The sequence below is a fragment of the Lithobates pipiens genome, unplaced genomic scaffold, assembly GCF_037356315.1.
Source record: "Lithobates pipiens isolate NorthernLeopardFrog02 unplaced genomic scaffold, aLitPip1_a1.2 Scaffold_25, whole genome shotgun sequence".
Classification (NCBI taxonomy): Eukaryota; Metazoa; Chordata; class Amphibia; order Anura; family Ranidae; genus Lithobates; species Lithobates pipiens.
This window is the reverse complement of record NW_027507787.1, coordinates 155316079-155338789: the sequence shown is the minus strand read 5'-3', so window position 1 is coordinate 155338789 and position 22711 is coordinate 155316079.

Below are 22711 nucleotides of genomic sequence, written 5' to 3'. Positions count from 1 at the left end.
ACATCTGTGCACATGCAGGGAATTTCCACCTATCCAGAGACATGGAAAGGTTCAGGACCTCTATACCCACACATCTTGGCCTGTGTGCGGTGAACCCTGTGTGTGCATACAGTGGGGAAATTATTAATGAATTGCATAACTATTTGTCTAGTGATAATGTATGTACATTCGTTTTGTATGAATTTATCAGATGTAAAGTGGACCTGTCACCATATTTTTCATGGTGAGTGCAGTAGTCTAAGTAATGAGTTAGTGTAACCCTTCCGGGTATTTATCTACTCTCATAGAGATCTCAGTACTTCCCCTGACAATGTTTTCATCTGCTTTTTTCTCCAGCATAACTGAGCCATTATTGTCCAGACATCATTCAGGGTCACCATCTACTTCCTGGACTAAGAAATGACACAGCCATGTAAATCTTTTGAGCGTGTGTAGTTCTTGGCTACGATCGTAAATGTCAGACACAGATCAGCCCCTGCTGCAGCCTCTCACATTTTAACTTTCTACAAAGTTACAATGTTGCAGTCTGACCACTGGGGGAGAGGAGACTGAGGAAATGCTTCCTGCTACCTGCAGCAGACTGACATCTTAGCCTAAGCAGAGTCATTTGACTGGAGCTCAAGAACACTTTATATTGATAAAAGGTGGAGCTTTTCTGAAGCACAATACTGTTGCTGTATATCTAGCGTGCCATGTATATATCACCTTGGCTCCTTTTGTATAAAGCCGCAGCATGTACTGGCACGTGAAGTGGTAAAAATGTGCAGTACAAAATGTCATTCAATAATGTTCCAGCTGCCAAGGACAAAAACTTTCAGCATTGCTGTTTTATTAATATGAAATTATTTATGTACCAAGGCCATTTGGTAGTGGCAACTGGCAAATATTTGATTAAAGCTTTGCATTTGAACGGCTTGATGCTATCATGGATCCTGTTAAGGATTTCAAAATGTCTCCATCCAAACCGGCACCACTGCCTTCCCTAGGGAAAAATATCTTGCTTTATGAAATCTCAGGGCCATAAACAGCCATGTACAATTTGGTAAAGTATAATAGATTTAATACATTGGCAAAATAAGAGGTGTGTATATATATATATATATATATATAAAAAACCTCAGCAATTATTTATTCTGTCAAACTGCATCCAGGGGCAGATCTAGCCTGCCTGATCTGGGGGTGCAGTAAAAAATGTTGGGGGGGCAGAGAATGCAAGGTCAGCAGGGCAGTGGACACTTTAGGACAATGTACAGGAGGTCAGCAGTTTGTAGGGCAGTGTGCAGAGGCCATTAGTTTGTAGAGCAGTGTACAGGGGTTAGCAGGGCAGAGGACAGGGGGTCAGCAGGGCAGAGGACAGGGAGTCAGTAGGGCAGAGGATATGGGTCAGCTAGGTGGAAAGCAGGAGTTATCAGAGCATAAGACAGGGGTCAGCAAGGCAATGTGAAATGGGTCAGCAGGGCAGTGTACAAGGGGGTCAGCAGGGCATTGTACAAGGGGGTCAGCAGGGCAGAGTATGAGAGGTCAGCAAGGGAAGTGTACAGGGAGTCAGTAGAGCAGTGTACAGGGGGTCAGTAGGGCAGAGGATATGGGTCAACTAGGTGGAAAGCAGGAGTTATCAGAGCATAAGACAGGGGTCAGTAAAACAGTGTACAGGGCAGAGAACATGGATCATCAGGGCAGAGGATAAGGATATGCAGGGAAGTGTACAGAGGACAGCAGGATGGAGGAAATTTTTCAGCAGGGCAGAGAACAGGGGTCAGTAGGGCGAAGGAGAGAGATGAGCAGTGTAGAGGACAGGGGTCAGCAGGAAGGAGGACAAGGGTCAGCAAGACTTAGGATAGGGTCAGCAGTGCAGAGGACAGGGGACAGCAGTGCAGAGGACAGGGGTCAGCAGGATGGAAGACAGGGTCAGCAGGATGGAGCACAGGGTTCAAAAGAGCAGAGGACAAAGGTCAGCAGCATGGAGGACAGGGGTCAGCAGGACAGAGGATGGGGTCAACAGGACTGAGGCCAGGGGTCAGCAGTGTAGAGGTCAATTCCCAATTCAGCCTCTTTGCCAAAATCCACCCCCTTCCTCCTAGCACAAAACCCTCCCCCAACCCCACCTCCTAGCACATATCCTCACCATTCCTCCTTCTAGATTAAATCCTCCCCAAATGCCCCTTTCCGTTACAAGTAGCCCCCCAACCCCCCTCCTCCACAAAACCTATATAATTATAGCCCTAATTATCACTGAATATAAATCAATCAAAAACTTCAACCTTTACCTGCCCTTTGTCAAATGCAAAGCATTTGTATTTTCTGGAGTGTTTGATCAGGGTCTCTTCAAATAAATTGCTCAGCAGTCAATCTAATATAATCAGTTATTAATTTGACTCTTTTTCAGCAGAAAATGTTATCAAAATTTAAATGACATTATTGGATTTCTATGTGTATGACCAGCTTTAGAGGTGATTGCCCATAGCACATGTAACAAAAAGTAGGTGTAAACCAAATCTCTAAGATCTTGCACAGTCATGTATAATTTACCATGTTAATGTGATTTTATAAGTAATTATTTAAATTTTTTACATCTGCAGCTTTGATTAAAGTCATCCTTGGTGATCCTGCCTGATGAAGGTCCATGTTTAGGAATTTCACACTATAGAGTGACAACGCTCTATCTCTGTCTCCCAGTTATGCCTTTGCTTTGTCACCTGGGCTTCTGATGGAGACTACAAGTGGCCATTTCAACACACATTACGCAGGTGGGGTGCACCGTTGTCGCCATCAGAAAACCGACCCGGACAAATGCCATGCAGCAAGCATGTAGACAGGTAATAGCTGCAGGAAATAAGTAGCACTGAGATGCAACAAAAGAGAAAATATAGCGCCCTCTCTAGCATGGGCTAGTAGTGTGAGCATAGGCAAATTTTATCATTATGAATAAAGGAAAAAGTGTACCCCGCAAAATCAAACAAGAAGAAAAAGTCTCACTGTGGTGCCATCCCATTTGTTTCAAATTCTATACAATGTAAATTCCCCTAATAAAGGAAGGCCGGGATCCAGCCAGATACGAGGCTATTCCTCCACCAGGTAAGGGACTTTAAATGTGCCAAGCAAGTGAGAAACAAAAAAATATATTCAAAAAACCCTCACGTCATAAAAACATCAGTTTTATTGTATCTTGCGAAAAGATGCCATCTAGATTCAAATCAACAGTACAAAACAATCAGACAAATGTACATAGGTATAGCAAGCATGTGACCCCTGCCTCGTTTCGCTATATATGCTTCTTCAGGGTCTACACTCTAAAGATGGCAGCCAAGTGAAGTGTCTTAAACAATTAAAAAGACAAAATCCTATGCATAACCCTCCATCCCAGGGTAGGAACCTGTAATGTTGCCCAGAAGCCCCACACTTACGGGCCCAGAAGGTGGGATTATATATCTCAAACACTTTATATCCAGGATAACACCATTCTAAAAGATGGATAGTTATAAAGACTTCTGAGAGGAAAAGGCAGGGATGGACATCCAAGACAAATGTGTGGCTGATCCCACCATACTTCATTCCAAATGTCTGCCTTAAACTTTGTTTTTCATTGCTCTGACCCCTATTGGACAAAGCATAAGTAGAACATTGTCCTTTGCTGCTAGGTGCTTCCTAAGCCTAGTTGTGTGGTGGGGCTGGGGGCCCCCTTGCCCCCCCCCCCCCCCTGTGGCCATGCAACAAGAAGAATGCAGAGGGACAGAAGGTTGACATACCACTTTTCCCTCTGCATTCTTCTTGTAGCAGATTGTCTTGGGAAAGTGCTCAGAGCCGAGACAAGCAGATTTTTTTTAACTGACTGTCTCCTGTTGTTGGACGACAGCGGTTGGAGGGGGTTCCCAGTCCAACCTCATAGCTAGGCTTAGGAAACATCTAGCAAAATGGGACAAAATACTACATGAAAGTGGTTTTAAAGGCAAAAGGTTTTTTTACTTTAATGCATTCTTTGCATTAAGGTAAAAAAAAAAACTTTCTGCAAGCAGCTCCCCTCTAAGCCCCCTTTATACTTACCTGAGCCCAATGTTGATCCAGCAATTTACATGAGAGCAGCTTCTCTCTCGGTTCTCTCCATCCTCATTGGCTCAGAGACAGCAGTGTGAGACATTAGCCCCTGCTGCTGTCACTCACAGCCAGTGAGGACAGAGCCGGGGCAGGGCCAAGCTGCACTCTATGTGTCTTATGGGCACACAGAGCTGGCTTGGGAGCGAGCAAGCACAAGTGCCCCCATAGAATACAGCTTGCTATGGGGCACTAGGCGGGGGGAGCCAGGAATGGCAAATGGGGACCCGAGAAGAGGAGGATCAGGGCTGCTCTGTGCAAAACCACTGCACAGACCAGGTAAGTATAGCATAGTTACATAGTTAATCTGGTTGAAAAAAGATACAAGTCCATCTAGTTCAACGAAAAAGGAAAAAAACAAATAGAAATCCTCCATATACACAATCCAATACTCACAGTTGATCCAGAGGAAGGCAAAAAACCCCAATAATGCTTGACCCAATTTGCTCCAGTGGGAGCAACATGCTTGTTATTTTTTCAAAGAAAAAAAAAAGCCTTTTTAGAATTATTGATTTTATTATTTATTTATTTATTTTAATTTTATCCCTTAGGCAACATAAAAGTGAAAAAAATATAGTTTATTTTTTAAAGAAAAAAATTGCCAATTTTTGTTTATGCACAGAACAAACAAAACGTCATTCATTTAATATTTATTGTACATATGCTTTAAATAAAAAAAATAATAATGGTTACAGTATAATAATAATAATAATAATACATTTTATATTTCTTTCTTTCTGTTTTTTTAAATCTGCTCACAAATTCTAAAACTCATCTTATCAACACCTAAATGCGCATCCAACTTCTACTTGTCCAAATACATTTTTGCTCCAAGATTATGATATGAATTTACATAGTTAAAGGCCCCGTTATTACATCTGATTTATCTGTGCAGGTGTTCTGGCATCACATTGTAACAGTTAGATGAAAACTGCTAATGCTCCCAATTTCAGAACTTCTGAGAGAATTTAGTTGCATCTCCTGTTGGGCTTTTCCAATAAATTCAGGTGCGGCTTGCGTTCCTCACGGCGGCATTGTCTCCTCCGAGTGCCTGATTAATACGCAGAGGAGAAAATGTTATTCCCCTTCAAGAGATAGGAGCTAGAGCAATTTAAGGATCATTTTCCTGGCTGGTAAGACAATCGTCAGATGAGTGTGAAATTGTTGCAATTAGACTACAGCATCTATTGACTCGTGCTGATGAAAGATGGTGCATGGATTGTTCACGCTGCGAACTGCGCTCAATGGGGCTGCCGTCTCTCCCGCTTGAATCCAAACAATGTCTTTTTATTTGAATGATTCTTGATTATAAAATAAGTTTGTTTTATCGATTGGGATTTGTAACAAATTTACCGTAATTATTTTTGGATTTCTGTGGTTGTAATCTTTTATAAAAAGTACTATATGAACACATTTTACTAGTGTCTGTTTAAAGGAAACTTGGCATTAGAGAAATGTGGAGTCAGCAATTGCTGATCTGTGTTTCTGAAAATTCTAACTGACTGGCTGTCATACCAATCCAATGGCTCCAATGCTTTCTGAGTCACTAACTCAGAACAAGTTTACAGTGCAAAAACATTATGGACATTGCTCAACAACTGCAGTCCCCTTGTTTTTGCCATGACTAGGGTACCACAGATGTCCCTAAACCTATACATTGTTCCTATATACAGTATACCTCCCCAACTTACAACTAAGAACGGATGACAAACAACAAATGACACGTTTGGCCAGGTTGCCCATTTATTAACAAATAACAAGCTTTTTCACCTCTCTGGTGGCCTGTTTCTTCCACCATTCTGATGCTGAAGCCTTCGTCAGTGTCATCTGCCATTGACACTTTGCCCATGTTCCCCTATGTGCACTTGTAGGATGGTGCTACTGTGTGGCAGTTGCTACTATCACACTGAATGGTGCTATTGCTTGAGTGAGTGACAACATTGGCTATCAGGGCTGCTGTTAGAAACACAGGGCCTTATACAAACAACCTGACACAGGACCCAGGACACAGGACAACCTGATACAGCTAATGCTTCAGTTATGAATGAACACAGTGAGTGATCGGTACTCACTCATTGTGTTTATTCAGGAAAGGAAGAGCCTGGTAAATATCATATATTTAGCCAGCCTTTCCCAAACCCTCAATCTTAAAGTGATACTAAAGGATCGTTTTTTATTTTTTTTAAATAACAAAAATGTCATACTTACCTCCACTGTGCAGTTTGTTTTGCACAAAGTGGCCCCGAACATCCATTTCTAGGGTCCCTCAGCTTCTCTTGCGGCTCATCCCCACATTAGATAACCCCTTTGGTGAAGCTCTCTCCCGAAGGCGTTACCTTGTGGGCGCGCTCCCGAGTAGAGCATTCGGCATCCATAGAGGCCGAATGCAGGACTCAGCCCCACCCCACCCCCACTCCTGCGTCATTGGATTTGATTGACAGCAGCAGGAGCCAATGGCTGCGCTGCTATCAATCTATCCAATCAAGAGCAGGGAACCCGTGAAAAGGGGGACAGCAGGAATATGCCAACGGAAATTTGGGGCACAGGTAAATAAAACAGGGGGGGGGGGTGTTGGTTGGCCAGTGACTGCATGGTGTTTTTTCACCTTAACGCATAGAATGCGTTAAGGGGAAAAAACAAGAGCCTTTACAGCCCCTTTAAAGGATCCTATTGTGTGCTAGCAGCTGCCAGTGGGAAGAAGAAGAGGGAAGCCAGCAGCGCTGCAGGGACGGGGCACCCAGGGGAACGTGAGCAGCAGGGGAAAATGTGTGGTGCACAGCCAGGGTGATCGGTATGGTGGGGGGGGCTATGTGGGAAATAGGCCTGAAATCTTATGGCTCATTCAGGGGTATCGCTACAACCCAGATCGTCAATATAATGCCGGTAGTAAGCACAGCTTTCATGCGATTGCTGCTTACCTCTGATACTAGGGGAACCTCACTGAGAACTGATTTTTCCTCTGTACAAGGCTCCCTGTGGCCATTTTGGGAAAACCTGAGTCTGATTGGACACTGAGCTCTCCAGAGATTTGGCCAACCATACTGGACCCAGGAGGCTATATATAGCCAGGAGATTGCTGCAAATTTGGGAAAGGGCCCTATTCCAGCTTGTAACTGGTGTGATGCCTTTTTATGCGTCCTCAACAACAAAGTTTTTTGACTCCAGTCCTCAAGTGCCCTCAACAGGTCATGTTTTCAAGCTCTCCATTATTTTGCACAGGTCCTTTGATCAGTTTTACTGCCTTAGTAATTACCACTTCCATTTCATCTAAGGGAAATCCTAAAAACATGACCTGTTGGGGGTACTTGAGGAATGGAGTTGAGAAACATTGCTCTACAACAACACCCTATAGTGAAGCCTCTTTAGATCAGCCAATGGATCCTGTTAAAAGAGCTCCCCTTGAACATGCTGTTGCCTGTAAGTCCTGCATACAGATTACCTTGTTACAGAACTGTAAATTGCCTTGTTCTACATGCAGATACTTGGAAATATTACTGCATTGCTGTTCATTATTTATTACATAATGTCAGAAAATTCACAGAAGACATTGCCGCACCTGGTCCCTTTAAATTACTGCTGCCCTATAAGCCCCATCTTCATGCTGCTTCCTTCCTCTGACCCATATATTACAGCCGGGTCCTGTAGCGGTCAGATGATGGAGAACACAGGCATTTGTCAAATCCAAGACTCAGGTTGGAGTTCTTGAACAGAGGGGATACATGAGACACAGGCCTCTAGAAAGTTATGTCTACTACCCATTCTATAGAAGGAAACTGCTTTCAGAACTTTTATAAACTTAACAAGGTTCCTTTAAAGAAAACATTTTTGAATGGTTATTACCTATAACCGCCAAGGCTCACCAAAGGCTACCATGTATGCTCCAGCAGAGAACACAGAAGCTTGGCTTGGGGTATCAGCTGACAGGTTCTCTTTAAAACTCTTAGTTTTCATACACAGTTTGACCCAAATGCCATCTAATTTCCCAGTCTATAGAGAGCTATCAAGAGAAGTGTGAATAACTAGTCTTTGGTGGAGAGGACATTTTCTCCGTAGACAAAAAATAAAATTATTGGGGCTGTATTGCTACATTACAAATATATAACAATGCGCTTTCTTAACCAAAAACACCACAAACCTACTAATTCACTCCCTGGTCATCTCTCACCACAACTATTACAACTCCCTCCTCATTGGCCTACTAGCCTTTACACAGGATATTCGCGCTTCAGTCCTTCATGAATGCTTCTGTCAGACTCATCCACCTTACCAAACATTCAGTGTCCACCACCCCTCTCTGCCAATCTCTTTACTGGCTTCCGCTCACCAAACCTACAAACAACAACTTACAAAGCCATTCACAACTCTGCCCCCAGCTACACCACCAACCTAATCTTAAAATACAAATCAAACCATCCACTCCACTCGTCCCAAGACCCCCTGCTTCCTACTCTATCCGTCTTTAGGCAATACATGAAAAACGATCAGAGAGGCCTATCCTGCCTCTACCTAATAAACTGAATGCTTAGTTCCCCCATCAGCTCAACCCTAACAATTATTACCTTTTGTATAACTCAACCCTCCCTTTTAAATTGTAAACTCTAATGAGCAGGGCCCTCTGATCCCTCTTGTATTGAATTGGATTGTAACGGAGAGTATGCCAGGAAGGGAGGGGGGAAGAGCCATACGCGGACCAATGAGAGCTGCAGAGCTGGAGGTGTGCCTATGTGTGTAAACTCCAGGAAGTGAACAGGCAACAGCATCAGCCAGCTGCCTACAGTTAAAATGGATGCAGCCAGACTTTATGGAGGGAGATTTCTGCAGTATATTTGGCAAGTACAGAATCTTTGTATATATAAAATAATATGTGTAAAGTGGTTGGAAGGAAGCATCAGAATGGCAAAGATGTTTTTATTACAAATTATGTGAGCAGACTGCAGTTCCCCTATGCTCCTAAATGACCCCAACAATAGCTGGCAGAAGAACATCTCAAAGGACTGCCCTCCTATAATAATTATTCCGCAAACCCCTTTTGTTTGCCTGCCCCCTCTGCTACCACCCTCCTTTTTTTTTTTGGACGATGCATACCATCGGTCTAGGACTAGCATTGCTGCCACGAATGCGCTCTAGCAGTATAGTTCCAGCACTCGGTAAATTAAACTTTACTACTGCTCATGCACTTGTGGTGGGGTTGCTACTGTTTATGCTGACCTGGATGCCAAATGTTATCTTATACCTAGTGCTTATTGTTAGTTACTTTGTATGCTAAATTGTGTTATTATCATTGTTAATCATTTTTATGTTTGCCTAGTTACCAACCGAATTGAGTAACAATATATTAAGGTTGTCTTTTATTACCCGATTTGGTGCCTGTTTTCTTTGATATATAGGTACTAAGTATTACTTTCAGTGATTTCCTGTGATATTGTATGTACGTACACTCAACCTGTGTCAGAGGGGCTGCAGTTTTTGAGAAGTTTGAGGCAAAGAACAGAGACCCCCCCACATCCAGCGGCTCCTATGGGGTAAGTACTACACCTGTAAAGTAATTATAAAGATGCAGGGTTCACACTAGGATAGTCCCATAGCTGGAAGGAGACACAAGTGCAGACCTCCTTCCCCATCAGAGTAGTCACTGGTGACCAGGTTGGAGCCAATGGGGAAATTCCCCTTTTAATATCACAGGAACATCAATATGGGGTAATATCTCTGCCCTCTGTGATTTAGGTGCCCAAATAAGAAAGTAATACACTTCCTTACCAGGTGATACAGTAAGTGAAATAAGTATTGAACACGTCACAATTATTCAAGGTAAAAATATTTCTAAAGGTGCTATTGATATGAAATTTTCACCACATGTCTGAAACAACCCACACAATCTGTATATACAAAGAAATCAAAACAAATATGTTCAGAAATGAAGCTATGTGTAAGAAAATGGAATTGGAAAGGTGGAAAAGGTATTGGAAAAGGTATTGAACACATGAAGAAAGGGAGGTGCAAAAAGGCATGGAAAGCCAAGACACCAGCTAAAATCTATCAGTAGAAGGAAAGGTAATTTGAAAGTTGTGGGAGTGGGAAGGGAGCTGTACAAATAAATCTCCTTATACCAATTCCCAAACCAAAATACCAAAAAGAAATGTTGGACTATACCGGTACTAAATTGGATACATAAAGATCAGGAAATATATAATGGAATTTCATATAAATTTTAATACAAAAAATAAAGCAAATTTACATAACACAAGAAGAAAAAAATTATTACACAAAGACATATCATATTTAAAAGCTAGTACACCCCAGGTTCATATGTACAGTTACTCATGGTGGAGTTCCATTCTAGGGGTACAGATGGGGAGTTCCTTGACTAGTTTCGCAGAGTTTTCCGCTTCATCCAGAGGAGGTCTAAAAATTGGATATACATTAAACAATGCGTACCTATTAATAGTTAATATAGTTATACAGTCGTATGAATATATACAAGAGAATAAACAAAAATAAATATAAACAAGAATATACAATTGTGTTTACAGAAAGGGGATTATAAGAGAAATTTATTACCTAGGAGGTACAAAAAAAATAAAAAATAAAAATAAATAAATTTATCAGTAATTAGAACACAATCCTGCCCCAGCTGGTTCAGTCTCAACTGATTGCCTATAAAAAGGTGTCTCATTTTCAAGGTGTCACACAAGAAACAAGACCAAGAATCTCATGGGTAAAAGCAAAGTGTTCTCTCAAACCCTTATTGTTGCAAAACATATTGATGGCATTGGTTACAGAAGGATTTCTAAACTTCTTAATGTTCCAGTGAGCACTGTTGGGACCATAATCCAGAAGTGGAAAGAACATAACTCCTCCGCTATCTTCTGCTAGCTCTTTTACTAGCGGAGAAGCCTGGCTTTCTTCTTTGCCGCCGCCCTCTTCTTCTGACTTCGGGGGTCTTGTCCCCCTCTTTGGTTCTTCTTGCCAGGCCACCATGCCTTCTTCTAGCTCTTTTACAAGCGGTGGCCTGGTCTTCTGTCACCGCTGCCGCCGCCATCTTCTCTTCTTCTCCTCTTCAGGAGATGTTGCCTCGTCGCTGTCTCCGGTCACAATGACAAAGACGCGGCGTTCGGCGACTTATATAGCGACATCACCGGATGATGTCCACGCCCATTATGATGTCACAGTCCCAGAATCCTCTGATATGGACCTGGGGGGGGACCCCCACGCCGATTTTTCGGCGTAGGGATTCCCCTTTAAGTCCATACCAGGTGACAGGGCCAGTAACGCCTCCTTCGCTGGTTCCCGGCTACCTGGAGATGCGCTCAAAATGAGCAGACTTTTCTCCGGGCGGGAAAAGTCTGTTCATTTCAAAAGTACGGTGGACTGGCACACACACGGTCGTAACGTCCGCCGAAATGCGATTTTACACATGGGCGGCTTTTCCACCGGATTGTTTGATCGTGTGTACGAGGCATTTTAAGACTAGTGATGTCAGTGGGACATCCCCTGTGATTTTATTGCCTTAATACCCTAAATTATCCCTAAGAACCCCTAGATTTAACATAGTAATCTACTGCTCTCCCCTGATTACTTCTGGTGGACAAACAAATTTGATGCAGACTATTTCTCCATGTAATTTAACCACTTCTGGACCATCCACCATCGTTATACGTCAGTACTTTGAAGAGGAATATCATTGTTATGGCAGCAGCTAGCTGCCATAACCCCAATATCCTCTTCTTCAGTGAACAGTCCAGTTTCAGATAAAAGGGGTCTCTGCGGAGATCACTTTTATTGGTGGCAGGAGAGGGGCCCCCCCTCCCGCCAAGCTCCAGTGACTTCCGCACTAACTGGAGCCACCGGCAATGGCGGAGGCGAACCGATCCTCTTTGTTTTTTTTTATAAATTCTTTTTATTTGTTTTAAAAGAGAAGGTTACAGAACAGAGCTTTGGGGAATTCCCCGGCTCAAACAATACAACACAACAGGTAAGGCATAACACCAAAAAACTATCAGCCTAACACAAAAAACACACAACAACCAAACCCCGTAGCTTGCTGTTAAAAGTGACAGGAGTAATGTAAGTTTCAGTAATCAACTTAAGTTCAGTGATACAGGTAGACTACAAACAAAGGTCTATAAGTGGGTGTCAACTGGACACCTGGGCGGTACAAACTCTACCCCAGACAAAGCTTACCAAAGGAGTTTTCTACTAAATAGAGTGGGCTGACAATCCAACAGGGTTGTCTTGCTCCACAACCGTTGTCTCAGACTCTAACCAGATATTCCAAACCTTCTGGAACTTCTGAGGGCATCCCCGGATGAAATATGCTACCTTGTACAATGGTACTGCTAGGTTAACCAATGACTTCTATGCACTCAGGGTGAGGGCCGCCATGGGGGCCCTCCACCGGAGCACAACAAGTTTCCTTGCATAGAAGAGCAGCAGCCCCAGTAATGTGCGGACTGCCCGCGAGGGAACCAAAGCGTCCACCAACCCAAGCAGACATATCTCCATCGTCTGAGGTATAGGGATCGTTGTCAGCTCAGTAATAAAAGAGAGCACTCGTGTCCAGTAATGTTGCACCATGGGGCAAGCCCAAATCATATGAATGTACCCCGCCGAATCCACTCCACAGCTCCAGCACTGTGGTGAAGAGTCAGGGTAAATCCTATGAAGTCTATATGGGGTGTAATAAAATGTATGCAGTATTTTAAATTGAATCAGCCGATCTCTTGAGGAGATCAAATGTCTAAATGGGAAGTCCCAAATGTCCTCCCAGTCCTCTCCATCTAGTCCCGGCAGCTCCGCCACCCAAAATTCCCGGAGTTTTTCTAATCCGCTATGAACCGAAGGTTGCAAAGCCTTGTAAATCGTGGATAATGGTTTAATCAGCGTCTCCTGTCGCAGAAGCGACTCTATATTAGATTGATACAAGGTTAGGGGCGAACTACCAAACTGAGCCCCATACGCATGGCGAAGCTGCAGGAACCTAAAGAAGTACACATTGGGCAAGTTAAACCTAGATTTAAGCTGGTCAAATGTCAGTAATGCACCATTCTCGCAGATGTGGTGTAGACACCGAACGCTCCTTGATGCCCACACAATCGGATCCGGAATAGAGTAGAATCCAGGTAGGGAGGGATTTAGCCACAATGAAGTATTAGGGGAAAGCACCCGGGGGCCCAGCCAGACGGTGGCCAACCACCCCAGACCACGCCCTCAGCACCGCCCTTATCGAGGCAGTGAGAGGATGCGGAGCTCTAGGGCCCCGAAATAAAACGTTCCGCAGTGCTTCAAATGATCCCACAATTGAGGCCTCCAAGGCAACTGCTGCATTGGTGGCATCCGAGGTAAGCCAGCCGTGGACGTGTGTGAGCATCGCCGCTATGAAATAGAGAAAAAAATTAGGGCATGCCAGACCCCCCTGCGTCCAAGGTCTCTGTAGTACGGATAATCGGAATCGGGGAGGCGTGGTGCCCCACAAAAAACTGGAAATGTGAGAGTTTAGTCGCTGAAAAAGAATTTTGGGTATCCATGTTGGAGAATGGCGCATTACGTAGAGGAGAGGGGGAAGCAATTTCATTTTAATTAAATTAATTCGACCTATCAGCGTAAGGGGAAGGCTGGCCCACACTTTAAGCCTATTCTGTGTAGTTTGTAGGATGGGAAGAAGATTAAGTTTACAAAAGTCCTGTACCCTGGGAGAAATGATGATACCCAGATACTTAATTTGTTCCGCCCACTGCAGCGGAAGTGATGGGTCAGCCAGCCTTCCAGCACCTGGGTCCACTGGCAGGATCTGGGACTTATCCCAGTTTACCTTTAGGCCCGACACGGTCGCGAATTGTGACAAAAGCTCTAACGCCGCCCGGAGGTACGGGCCGGGATCCCGGAGGAAGAGAATAATATCGTCAGCATATAGTGCAACCTTTTCCTCCAAGGATCCCACCCGCACCCCCTGAACGGTGTCCGAGGATCGCAGCGCAACCGCCAAGGGCTCCACCATTAAGGAAAAAAAAGCCGGGGACAGAGGACACCCCTGTCGGGTGCCCCTCTCCACCGGGAATGAGGAGGACAGCACCCCTCCCAGTTTAATTTGTGCAGTTGGTTTCTGGTATAACAGTTGAATCCACTTCCTATAGATGGGGCCAAAGCCATACAACCGAAGTACCTCCTCCATGTAGGCCCAGGACACTGAGTCAAAGGCTTTTTCAAGGTCCAAGGCCACTAAAACCCTGGTGTCCTGGTCCGTAGAAGGGATTTGCAAATGAGTGAAGACTCTATGGATATTGACATCCGTCTGATCTATGTTTACCAAAAATGGGAAGATTCCCATCAGCCCGGTGGCCAACACTTTCGTCAGTATCTTCAAATCATAGTTGAGAAGGAATATAGGACGGTATGCCGAATAATAGGAGGCATCCTTCCCCGGCTTATGTACCAGAACTATGTGGGCCTGTGTCATCGAGTCAGGCAGAGAACCCGTCTCTAAACTAAGGGCATATAACTTATGGAGCCGCGGGACTAGATCAGCCATGTACATTTTGTACCAGTCACCTGGAACCCCATCAGGACCCGGCGTCTTATTAGGCGGTAGGGAGCGGATTGCTGCTTCTATTTCAGTCATTGAAATGTCCGCTTCCAGTAGGGCCACGTCTTCCAACGTCAAACCCGTCAGAGAGAGACCCTGAAGAAATGAGAGGTGCTTAGGGGACAACTGCGCAGTGGTGGATCTATATAATGAGGAGTAATACATTTGAAATTCATTAAGGATGTCAGCTGGGTTAGAAGTCACCCCCCCTGTCGCAGTATGTATCATGGGCACAAATTTGGGGTCAGCCACCAGACCGGCCAAAAGCTTCCCATTCTTGTCCCCTGACTCAAAAACCCTGGCTCTGAGAAACCACTCAGAGGAGGTCGTCTCATTAGGAAAATGTAAAGACAGCTCTCTCCGAGCCCGTGCCAGGGAGGAATATGCCCCAGGAGAAGGATCCGATGCAAACTCCCCCTCTGCCATACACACATTGGATTCCAGGTCCTTGGTCTCTGAGGCACAGTCCAACCTAGCAGCCTTTATTGCCGATATGTAATCTCCTCTTACGGTTGCCTTGAAGGCATCCCAGGTGATCTGTGGGGTGGACACATTATCATTACAGTCCCAAGATTGAGCAATCTTCCCTCGCATATTCTCCTCCACCCTCTCATCCCGCAGCCAGGGAGACGCTAGTCTCCAGCTACCCCTGCCCTCCCTCCCCCCAAGCTGCAGAATGACCTTCAGGGGGGAATGATCTGAAATTCCCGCAGACAAGTATGTTGCCGAGGCTACCAATGGGAGCATAGCCGGGGAGCAAAAGGCCAGGTCTATTCTGGAGCTCGAGCGGTGGACCGCAGACAGGTGGGAAGAAGCACCTCTCCTGTGGATTCTTCTACCTCCAGACCTCTGTGAGCTGCAGGGCCATGGCCCATTGCTCCAAATCTGTATCCGGAAGCCTGGTCGGATTGGAAGTATCCAAAGTCCGGTCCAGAATGCCATTAAAATCTCCCGCTATGATAAGTCTCGTGACCATATGAGGAGCCAGCCTGTCATACACTGCGTGAAGCACAGATGTCGAGAAAGGGGGTGGGACATATATACGTTCACAACCGCAAACAACTGGGCTTCTATAGACAGCAGCAATATGACAAACCGCCCCCCCGGGTCCGAGATAACATGTTCAACCTGACAATTGAGGGATCTGTTTAGGAGAATGGACACTCCTCTGGCATAACTAGAATATGTGGCATGGAAGGACTGTCTTACCCACCTCCTGCAGAGGGCCAAATGTCGACTGCCCGTGAGATGGGTTTCTTGCAGAAAAATAATGTGTGGTTTGTGCGTTTGTAAATACTTGAACACAAGTGCTCTCTTGAAGCGGCTATTTAGGCCACGCACATTCCATGACATCAATTTAAGCTCCATCTAGGATATACATAAATAATAAAGTAGCCCATCGGATAAAGGGGGGAGAGCCAATCGCCCTGTCCCCCCACCCTCCGACCCGCCACAGTCATAGCAATATGGTACCACCAACACCCACCCATAACAAACAGTGCATTCACTTAAGTAAATAGGTAGCAGTAAAGTACAGTAGTTTAGCAGCAAGCAAACAACCCCTGCCAACCCACCAGAACCATTGAGGTAGGTCAGCTTCATCCCCAAACAAAAAACTGGAACAGTCCGTCACCAAAAACCAATCGCTGGGCGAGGAGGACTAGATAGTTCTATGTCCCCCTCTCTTAGGTGATGGGATGACAGTACTTGAGCTGGAGACAGACTCGAACAAAAGAGAAAGGGTACAAAAGACAATCAAAAAAAAAAAAAAAGAAAAGAGAGGGGGAGGGGACAGCGTCCCCGAGTGTAACCGTCTTCCAATTGTCATTGCTCCGTTTATTTCAAGATGCAAAAATATCAAGAGAACGGAACAGAAGCACATGTGGTAATATTGTAGAGGAGTAAGGCCTTCGTAGGGCAGAGAAATTCACCAGCCCGACACCGGAATCACTGCAAACAAGGACACCCTATCGCAGGGCAGAGAACCAGGAGTCCGCCTCCTCTGGGGAGTCAAAAAACGTTGCAGTGCCCGCATGCACCACACGTAGCCGGCTCGGATATAGCATACTGTAAGGTAGGCCCTTTTCTCTGAGGCGTCGACGGATGTCCTGGAAGGTTTTCCTCTTCTTCTGCAGATCCGCCGAGAAGTCGGGATATAGATGTATTTCGGCGTTTTCATACTTAAGGTTTGGATGTTTCCTGGCTTCACTTAGGATGCGGTCCCTATCTCGATAGTTAAGGAACCGTACCAGGAACGAGCTAGGTGGCGCCCCAGGTGGACGACGGCCAGTTGGTACTCTATGTGCCCGTTCCACCACGTAGGTCGGCGAGACAGGAGTCAGGTCCAGGATGCCTTTAAAGAAGGCTTCAGCAAATTCTGCTGGACGATCTCCCTCGGATCCTTCCGGCAATCCAAGCACTCTCACATTGTTCCTCCTTAGGCGGTTCTCGGCATCATCGGATTTAGCTACCAGCATTTTAACCATGCCCTCCAACGCCTCGATGCGGTGGTCATGATTAGCGGTCAGGTCCTCCGCTGCTGATATACGGGATTCAGATTCTGTGAGGCGGCCACTAAACTTGTCCAGGTTGGCCCGTTTGCAGTTACATTCCTCCGTGAGCTTGTCAATACGGGTCAGTAGTGAGGATCTACTGTTTTCAATGGCAAGTAGGATCACCGCCATGTCTCCAGAGGTTGAGACCTCCGGGGCAGAAGGGCCTCCCTGTCTCGTCTCCATATTTAGGTCAGCTAGCAAATTGTGGAGCCTGTCAGTTGAGACGGTGGCAGGGCGTTCGGCCTGCGCCGGCTGTTGCTTCTTGCTGGAGTGCGGGGTAGCGGTTTTGTTCTTTGCCGGCATGGAGGAGGGGAAGAGGAGCAATGCAAGCAGTTACTGCTATACCGGAGTGTAAGGTCAATTCCCTCCTAGATTATGCGGTTTCAAGCAGGCAAGGGTGGCAGGGTGGTAATAAAGGCAGTGTCCATCAACAGCAATCCTCAACCAGCAGTTGCAGCAGCAGGGTGGGAGTCAGACGGCTAGGAAAATCAGGGAAGGGGTGCATATACTGTGGCAGCTGAGTCCAGGCTGTGATAAAGAGCAGGGCTGAGCACAAAGGAACAGTGAGGGTAGTCAGGGAGTCATCCAAATTTGAGGCCCCCCAGTCAGACACTGCGTTATCAGCCCTGGCCAGTGCAGGATGCAATGGGTAGGCAGGCGTAAAAGTACTCAGACCCCCAGGCGGAAAGCTGTTTGGTCGCGATGGTCTTTCGCGGCCGGCCGCCGTAGGAAAGACCGGGGATTCACAGGCCTCACTAGGCCGCACTAGGCCAGAGCGGTCCGCGGCCTCCCCGTTCACTTCTAATGCACAAACAAGCCACCGGAGCATACAGGGGGGAGAGCCCAGTAGATTGGGAGGGTGGATGGGGGTCCCCTACCTCCCGATGCGGCCCAATTCCAGCGGATTACCGGACCTCCGGAGCGGAAAGATGGCGGCCGCGATCTCTCAGCGGTGACCTCTCCTCGGCCGACTGAAGGGGAGAAAATTCAAAATAATGGCACCGATCACCTCAGGGCATCCCAGGGAACAGGTAGTCACAGTTTCAGGCTCCCAGCAGGTCTGATGAAGTAAGGATGGAGACGGATTGGGCTCAGGATGTACGGAGCTCTGTCTAAAAACGTCCGCCACCGCTCACATCCGGTTACGCCCCCTGAACCGATCCTCTTTGTGGCATGACATGGAGACGAGTGAGGGGAAGATGGCCACCCGTCTCCATATCATTGCAGGGCGGAAGCGACGTCAAAACATCACTTCCGCCCATAGGTCTTAAGGTCTTTTTGACCCCAGATCTCATATTTGGGAGGTCCTGTCATTTTTTTCTATTACAATGCATGTTTACATTCCTTGTACTAGGAATAAAAGTGACAATTTTTTTTTAAACAGTGTAAAAATAAAAGGTAAAATAAATAAGAAAATTTTTCTTTTAATGCACCCTTTTCCGACGAGCTCGCGTGCAGAAGCGAACGCATACGTGAGTAGCGCCCGCATATGAAAACGGTGTTCAAACCACATATGTGAGGTATCGCCACGATTGGTAGAGGGAGGGCAATAATTGTAGCCCTGAACCTCCTCTGTAACTCACAACATACAACCTGTAGAATTTTTTAAACGTTACCTATGGAGATTTTTAAGGGTAAAAGTTTGTCACCATTCCACGAGTGGGCACAATTTTGAAGCGTGACATCTTGAATATCAATTTACTCGGCGTAACATTATTTTTCACAATACAAAAAAATTGGGCTAATTTTACTGTTGTCTTATTTTTTTATTTAAAAAAGTGTATTTTTTCCAAAAATAGTGCACTTGTAAGACCACTGAGGAAATACAGTGTTACAGAAAGTATTGCAACGACCACTATTTTATTCTCTAGGGTGTTAGAAAAAAATGTATGATGTTTGGGGGTTCTAAGTAATTTTACAGCAAAAAAAAATGTTTTTAACTTGTAAACAACAAATCTCAGAAAGAGGCCTTAAGTGGTTAAACCTTTCATCCTCTGATTTACATGGACACAACGCAGTCCACGTCATTAAGATGTAAATGGAGGCTTTATTTCTCACAATGTCATTCCTGTCCTTAGAACTATGACAAGATAATTTTGTTTAAAAGTTCAGAAAATGCGATGAAACAGCGTTCCTTGAAATCCCAGAACAAGGCTAATAGGTTTTACATTGTTGCAAATGAACTGACCTCTCTGTGTGCAGAAAACTCATATGGCAGTGCCAAATCATTACTTTAAGCCTGGGTTTACACTGTAGTGATGGGGCAACCGATTCCAGTGTGGGTTCCTGCATCGCATCTCCCTTGCAGGCAGTTCACACTGCCCTCTGCAAACCGCTGCGGGTGTCAATACAATGTTAATGACCCCCCAGATCATTTCACAGATCGTAGTGGGAATTGTGGATTCGAACAGGAATCGGATCGCATAGATGAGAACACCCATGTGATCTAATTCCAGTGTGGGGAAAAAAGTCCCTTTAACTATGTGAATCCAATGCGAGTTTAGCCATACAACTGTATGGCTGATCTGGCACTGCACAGACATCGCAAGTGATCGGCACCGCAGTGTGAATGTGAGAATCACATGCAAAGTCTGGCATCACACAAGTATGAACCTAGGCTTAAGGTACACAGTAGTTAAAGAATAACTCCACTTGAGAAAAACACATTGCCCTCTGGGTGATCTTTGTACATTGCAGGGATTTTAACCAGTTGCCGACCGCCGCACGACGATGTACGTCGACAGAATGGCACGGGCAGGCATATGGGCGTACCTGTACGTCCCTGCCTTCCCGGCGCCCCCCCCCCCCCCCCCCCGGTGCCAGCAGCGGTCGGAATCCGTTCAGGAGCGATCCGGGATGAGGGGGCGGCCATTCATTCATGGCCACCCCCTCGCGATCGCTCCTGACGAATGGAAGTGCAGCGTGACATCACTTCCTCTCCTGTAATGTAAACACAGGCAGAGGAAATGATGTAATCTCTCCTCGTGTCGGTCTTTTTCGTTCCGGCACCGAGGAGAGAGGATCGGTGAGTTGCACCTAACACTACACTAACAGTAAAACACGCCAGGCACACTTTCACCCCCCGATCACCCCCCCAATCACCCCCCCAATCACCCCTGCACCCCCAGTCACAGTGACACCAATTGCATTTTTTTTTTTTTGCATTGGTGTCATTTGTGACTGTAATAACTGTTAGGGCAGTTAGGGTTAGCCCCCTTTAGCTCTAGGCTACCCCCCTAACCCCCCAATAAAGGTTTAACCCCGTGATCACCCCCCGTCGCCAGTGTCACTAATAAGCGATCGTTTTTCTGATCGCTGTATTAGTGTCACAGTTGACGCTAGTTAGGCAGGTAAGTATTTAGGTTCGCCGCAGCTTTTTATAGCGTCAGGGACCCCCATATACTACCGCATAAAGCCCCCTGATTGCCCCCTAGTTAACCCTTTCACCAGTGATCACCATATAACTGTTACAGGTGACGCTGGTTGGTTAGTTATTTTTTTATAGTTTCAGGGCACCCGCCATTTATTACCTAATAAAGGTTTAACCCCCTGATTACCCGGCGGGTGATATAAGTTTGAGGGTCAGATAAGGTCTGCGTCGCCCCAGGCAGTGTCAGGTTAGTGCCAGTACCGCTAACACCCACGCGCAAAGCATACACCTCCCTTAGTAATATAGTATCTGATCAGATCTATATTAGCGTTGCCAGCATTTTAGGTTTCCCAAAACGCATTGTTAGCGGGATCAGCCCAGATACCTGCTAGCACCTGCGTTTAGCCCCTCCGCCAAGCCCAGCCCAGCCCACCCAAGTGCAGTATCGATCGATCACTGTCACTTACAAAACACAACACACATAACTGCAGCGTTCGCAGAGTCAGGCTTGATCCCTGCGATCGCTAACAGTTTTTTTTGTAGCATTTTGATACAGTCGCTGACAGCCTAGGTGCTTTTTTACCTGTGAATCTCACTAGTGTACCCCTAAATTTAGAGCCCAAAATGGCAAAACGAAGGTACACTAGTGAAGAGGCCTACACGTTTCTGAGCATGACAGATAGTGAAGAGGACGTCACTCATCTGTCAGATTCAGGCTCAGAATACGATCCTGTAGAGGACAGCGGCTCCATGACAGATAGCTCTGGCAACAGAGATGAGGTCCCTGTTAAGGGCAGGTGTACCCGATCCCGAATGTTTTCTGTTGTTCAGGTGGAGGAACCGCAGGTCACTCGTATGGAGCAGAGACGTACTAGAGCCGCTCATCCTTCTGGTGAACTGGCAAGCACCAGCGGCCTAGTACACCCTGGACGTACATCCAGTACTGCAGTAGCACGTGGTGACGTGGCGAGTCCCATAAGTGCAGTTCAAGCTGGTGAGGTGGCAAGCACAAGTAGTGTCCCGCTGCCACCAAAACAAAGACAAAGACAGGCCCGTCGTACCCATAGTGCCCTTCCTGCAGAATTCGCCAATCCTAATTGAGTGCCCACCACTTCTGCAGAACCCGTACTTCCCCCATTCACTGGCCAACCTGGCATTAACGTGGAAACAGTTGATTTTACGACACTTGACTTTTACTCACTGTTTTTCACCGAAGATCTCTATAGATCTATTGTGGACCAAACCAATTTGTATGCTGGTCAACACATCGCCACTGTTCCCCAGTCCGCCCTTGCCAGACAATGGAAACCAGTTACGGTTTCCGAATTTAAAATCTTTCTGGGCCTCTCCCTCAACATGGGCATAACCAAAAAGAGTGAGTTGCGGTCATATTGGTCCACTGACCCAATTCACCATATGCGCTTGTTCTCTGCTTCCATGTCCAGGGCACGATACGAGCAGATTTTGCGGTTCATGCACTTCAGCGACAATGAACTCTGTCGTCCTCGTGGAGACCCTGAATACGATCGGCTCTACAAAATTCGGCCCCTCATAAACCACTTCAACCAACGTTTTGCAGACTTGTTTACTCCCCATCAAGTTGTCTGCATTGATGAGTCCCTGATTAAGTTTTCTGGTCGCTTGTCATTCAAACAATACATTCCCAACAAGCGTTCCAGATACGGGGTCAAGATGTATAAGCTCTGTGACAGGGCCACAGGCTATACACGTAGTTTTATGGTTTATGAGGGTAAAGATAGTCACGTAGAGCCGGAGAACTGCCCTGACTACATAGGAAGCGCTGGCAAGATAGTGTGGGACATGGTGTCACCCTTATTCGGAAAGGGGTACCACTTGTACGTGGACAATTATTACACAAGCGTGCCACTGTTTAGTCACTTGTTTGATCAGCAGATTGGAGCATGTGGCACCGTGCGACCTAATCGCCGGGGCTTTCCCCAGCGGCTTGTAGAGTCCCGTCTTAGGCTGGGGGAGAGAGCCTGCTTGCGCAGTAATAATTTGCTCGCTATGAAGTGGAGGGATAATAAGAATGTTTTCGTTCTTACCTCCCTTCATGCAGACACGACGGTCCAAATTCCTACGGCGACTGGTATTGTG